Source organism: Henckelia pumila, chromosome 1 (genome assembly GCF_033568475.1).
Source record: "Henckelia pumila isolate YLH828 chromosome 1, ASM3356847v2, whole genome shotgun sequence".
NCBI lineage: Eukaryota > Viridiplantae > Streptophyta > Magnoliopsida > Lamiales > Gesneriaceae > Henckelia > Henckelia pumila.
In genome coordinates, this window is record NC_133120.1 from 7,649,746 (window position 1) to 7,655,581 (window position 5,836).

The 5,836-nt window shown below is 31.7% G+C and overlaps 1 long non-coding RNA gene across 1 annotated transcript; it reads left to right on the plus strand.

Annotated features, from left to right (window-relative positions):
* Positions 1–4,568: 4,568 nt before the first annotated feature.
* Positions 4,569–5,512, plus strand: LOC140891476 (uncharacterized). The gene is made up of 3 exons (XR_012152529.1): positions 4,569–4,714; positions 4,792–5,025; positions 5,396–5,512. It is a non-coding gene; the product is annotated as an uncharacterized lncRNA (long non-coding RNA).
* Positions 5,513–5,836: the final 324 nt, after the last annotated feature.

Sequence of the window (5,836 nt, forward strand, 5' to 3'; positions counted from 1 at the left end):
CATATACGTTGAAAAACATAATCATAAACTCAAACGTACTGATTCTGCCAAATACTGATTTCGAAACCTAACTCAAACATCATAATACTTACACAAGATCGAAACCCTTGTCGCAAGGATTCCAGAACATCTTTCAGAATTGAAATCGGACGAGCGGATCAAAAGTTACGGGGTTTCGAACAAATCGAATTCAAAAGAGATGGAAGAGGGTTCGAACTCTGTTCTTCAATTCTGAATTCATTCTGAAGAATACACGTATAAATCTGTTTCTTATAATAATAATTCGGATATGTATACATAAATTGCAATTTAGTCCCTCAAATCTTTATTAATTGCAATTCAGTCCTCGGCCTTCTTTTTGATTCAATTTCAATCCTAAATAATTTAAGAATATTAGAATTTAAATCGAAACTCTAAATATTTCCAAATTAAATATACTCGGATTAAAATTAAAAAAATTCGGATTAATTAAATAATCCTGGCCTTTTGCACTTTAGCCCTTCAAACTTTGATATTTGCAAATCAGTCCCTGATTGGGTTTCATCCCCAAAAATAATCTTCTTTAATTCCCAAAACATTGAATTTAATCTTAAATCCCATAAATATTCAAATCGAATATTTATTCTTTTAATTTAAGAATTCTCGGAATTTAATTCTCAAAATTCGTAAATTATCAAATTAAATATTTTCGGCTCGGAAATTAAATCTATTATTTCCATAAATTCTCAAATCAATATTAGCCCATAATATGGAATTTAATTCTCAAATTCCATAATTAATAATTTAATATTTTCGGGCCTTACATCTTACTATAGTATATTCAAGGTCTTTATCTATGCAACTTGCATGGGTATACAGATAAAGAAAATGCCAGATAAAAGATTAATTATATTAAAATAAAGATTTTTATTACACTTGAGTCAATAAAATCCCTGACCAACATTTGGCTTGCAGGGCATCTACTCTAACACTCTCTTGAGAAAAGTAAGAAAATTAAAATTAATGGGATGAAGCTGTACGTTGGATGAATATGAACCTATCTAGCTTTGATGGACTAGAGATAATTATATGCCTACAACACAATGAAGACAAGCATAAAAGATGCTTATCTTTTTGTTCCTGTTGGAATTAATTGTTGCTAGATTGGAATTTGTTGGCTGTGATTATGGAACTACATATATGACCTTCTTGATGGTAGGAGGTTGCCTGTATTCATGTTGCTAGTTATGGTTATTTTTGTCACGGCCCGATCCCGGGGTCGGGTGACATCGCCATTTCTTTCAAATAAAATTCGAAAACAATCAGGCTCTTAATACAGTATATGCAAACCAGTATTTTCTCATAAATAAAAGTTCCAAAAAAATTTTCTTTACAACTCGTTAACCCAAAAACTAATACATAATTGCGGAAGCGACTAAAAGACTTAAATATCAAAATATTAAATGCAACAATCCCAAAAGAAATAACAAAATTAAATCCTAAAGTTCTTTCTTTCACCAACCCCAAAACTGGTCTTGTTCTCGATCCTCTAATTCTTCTTCTATATCATCTGGGAGGGAAAAGGTAAGGGGTGAGTGTTTTGGGAAACACTCAGCAAATGGAGGCCGATCGATCATACAAAAAAATACATATATATAGATATATTCATTTGAAAAAACTCATACTTGGATTTCAAGCATGTCATATTCAAAACATATCATCTCATAACATGTCTCATCATAACATAACATAAACATCATCATCATAACAAAATCAACATGATTTACATATTTTGGCCAGACACTGAAATTCCTCTTATTAATCGTGGCTAACTGATCAGTCTCCTATATGTAATTCCTCTAAGGGGTGAGATTATAGAACGATTATTATTACCCACCGTATCAGGGCCATAACATAACATGGTTCGGAAATTTTCTTTCCACTAATAATTTGAGTCCTAACAGTGCCAAAACATACTTTTAACAAATTTTCATCATGAACAATATTAAATAACAAAATTCCAACGATTAACATGAACGATCGAATTTTCAAAACATACATATAATTTTAAAACATAAGCCCACTTTCCTTGGTACGCATGAGAAATCAAATAACTTGAAGGTGTACAGCAACTCCGACAATTCCGAAAGAAAAGTTCAGAAATCACTTTGAGAGAGCTTAATCCCTTGGCCAATAAGAACACTCTTTTCCTTTATTTTATTCCTATCTCACGAAGGCCTATGACCAACCTACATATATTTTTCTTCTCTTAATTCTAATCACAATTCTCGAAAATGGATCTGACACAAATTGGAAACCTTAATTTCGAAAATAAAAAGAGAATAATGGACAAATTTTTGACCCTAATGGCTAACTGCTTCTCGAAAATATAGAGTGAAAAGTAGTATTTTTGTGTGAGATTTTTGAAGAGGTCTTGTGGCTTTATATAGGAAAGGTTGATGAGATATGGGGTTGAAAATAGAGTGATTTGTTGCTCCGATTACGGAAATAAAATCAGCTTGATAGATAATAAAAATTCTGTCAATAAATCAACTTGATTTAATTTCTGAAATAAGTTGATTTGTATCCAAGTTGTTCAATCTCGAAGAAAAAGAAAGATTACCTCTTCCAAGTTTGGGAGATTATTTCTAAATTGAAAAAAAACTTGGAGGCCAAGTTTATGGTGTTCACATCCTTCCCTCCTTATGAAAATTTCGTCATCGAAACTTGAATTAACTTAGTTTTCTAAAAACATAAGACTAAATTATTTCAATAATAATGTTCAAACTTAAATCTAAAAAATCATAATTAATGTCCAAATATCAAACTTAAATCTTAAATTTCAACTCTAGTTTCAAAAATCAAAACTTAATCCAATACCCCAATGATTCCTTATGAATCCCAAAAATAACGACTTAAATAATTCAATCTAACTTAAACCAATAATTCACCAACAAAATTTATTTTAAATTTTATATTGCCTATGCAATATAAATACTACACCCAAGTGGTTCCTTTTCATCAAGATCATAAATTATAAATTCTAATTTTCCATCAAGACCATGAACTTGGTTTTGCTTTGATACCATTACTGTCACGCCCCGATCCAGGGGTCGGGTGACATCGCCATTGCTTTCAAATAAAATTCGAAAACAACCAGGCTCTTAATACAGTATATGCAAACCAGTATTTTCTCATAAATAAAAGCTCCAAAAAAATTGTCTTTACAACTCGTTAACCCAAAAACTAATACATAATTGCGGAAGCGACTAAAAGACTTAAATATCAAAATATTAAATGCAACAATCCCAAAAGAAATAACAAAATTAAATCCTAAAGTTCTTTCTTTCACCAACCCCAAAACTGGTCTTGTTCTCGATCCTCTAATTCTTCTTCTATATCATCTGGGAGGGAAAAGGTAAGGGGTGAGTGTTTTGGGAAACACTCAGCAAGTGGGGGCCGATCGATCATACAAAAAATACATATATATAGATATATTCATTTGAGAAAACTCATACTTGGATTTCAAGCATGTCATATTCAAAACATATCATCTCATAACATGTCTCATCATAACATAACATAAACATCATCATCATAACAAAATCAACATGATTTACATATTTTGGCCAGACACTGAAATTCCTCTCATTAATCGTGGCTAACTGATCAGTCCCCTATATGTAATCCCTCTAAGGGGTGAGGTCATAGAACGGTTATTATTACCCACCGTATCAGGGCCATAATATAACATGGTTCAGAAATTTCCTTTTCACTCATAATTTGAGTCCTAACAGTGCCAAAACATACTTTTAACAAATTTTCATCATGAACAATATTAAATAACAAAATTTCAACGATTAACATGAACGATCGAATTTTCAAACATAGATATAATTTTAAAACATAAGCCCACTTTCCTTGGTACGCATGAGAAATCAAATAACTTGAATGTGTACAGCAACTCCGACAATTCCGAAAGAAAAGTTCAGAAATCACTTTCGAGAGAGCTTAATCCCTTGGCCAATAAGAACACTCTTTTCCTTTATTTTATTCCTATCTCACGAAGGCCTATGACCAACCTACATATATTTTTTTTTCTCTTAATTCTAATCACAATTCTCGAAAATGGATCTGACACAAATTGGAAACCTTAATTTCGAAAATAAAAAGAGAATAGTGGAAAATTTTTTGACCCTAATGGCTAACTGCTTCTCGAAAATATAGAGTGAAAAATAGTATTTTTGTGTGAGATTTTTGAAGAGGTCTTGTGGCTTTATATAGGAAAGGTTGACGAGATATGGGGTTGAAAATAGAGTGATTTGTTGCTCCGATTACGGAAATAAAATCAGCTTGATAGATAATAAAAATTCTGTCAATAAATCAACTTGATTTAATTTTTGAAATAAGTTGATTTGTATCCAAGTTGTTCAATCTCGAAGAAAAGGAAAGATTACCTCTTCCAAGTTTGGATATCATTCCTAAATTGAAAAAAAACTTAGAGGCCAAGTTTCGGGTTTTCACACTTTTCACTCGATAATTAACTATAAATTTGAACAGATTCAGAGGGAGATCACAGTGAAATTGATCCCCATGTTGTTCGATTGTACTTGTGAGTGTTTCTTTTAATGATTTTATTTTTCTACTTCTTTACAGGGAAGAGAGTGTTTCGCTTGTGCTCCTATTGGTTCTTGAAAAACTTTGCATTTGTCTGCCAATACTTATGAAACTTCAGGTATGTATAAAGCATGAAGTTTTTAGGTGCTGTAAAATATTTTTGAAAAATTCTACTTAGCAATCTCATGTCATCAGCGGGCTTCAAAGGATGGTGTTCGGGCAGTGATTCTTTGCCCCACTCTTGAATTAGCTGCTCAAGACAGCGAGATAATGCAAGAATTTGTCCAGAGGAAATTTTATTTACATCAAATTAATGACGAAACAATTCGCTGAAGGTGCTGATTTTTCCAAATTTCCCTGTGATATTCTCATATCCACACCTTTTTGGGCGCAATTTGCTATTCGCAAAAGAAAACTTGATTTGAGCAAGTAAGATACCTATCTCTAATTATCGCTTGTTTCTGGTCTTAATATCTAGGCTTCTCCAAGCCGCTAAAATTTGTGGTAGACGTATTTACTCGGTCTAAATTAAGCACCTTCTCACCTTAAACTAAGAACTAATGAAAAATGATAACATCTAACATGTGTTATTATGTTGCCCAATGTATTGTACTTAGCATTTCTGTGAAGCCTAATATTTGTTTTTATCTGTTTTTACTTGAGTGGTGAGATGCTTCAATCTCGAATGTGTATGCATTGAGCTCCATCTTTTTATTCCGAGGTGGAATTCCTATTTTACCTCTGGATTTTAGTAATATCCTCAAGATTCTTCAATCGTTTTTCTTTTTACTATGTTCAGGGTTGAGTTTCTTGTCCTGGATGAATTTGACAAGCTTTTTGAGTTAGGCTTTGTTGAGCAGGTTGATGCAGTGGTCAAGGCATGCTCAAATCCTTCTATTGTACGCTTATTGTTCAGATATGTGATTTTAAAGCTAATAAATGACATCTCAAAATGTCCTTATAAAAAGCAAATAGTGAAACTTTTAAATGTTCATATAAATAAGTATAAGAAACATTAATGTATGTCACAATAGTATGGCTAAAATTACATTTTAAACCGATATAAGAAATTACTTATAGTGACACTTTTTATTGTTATTATAAATAAATATACAAGCAAACATACATGTCATTACAAATAATCTTTAATGACATTTTATGTCGTTTTGAAATCTTTAATTCGTGACACTTATAAAGTCGGTATTAATATCTTATCTTGACATTACAAAATATCACAAAG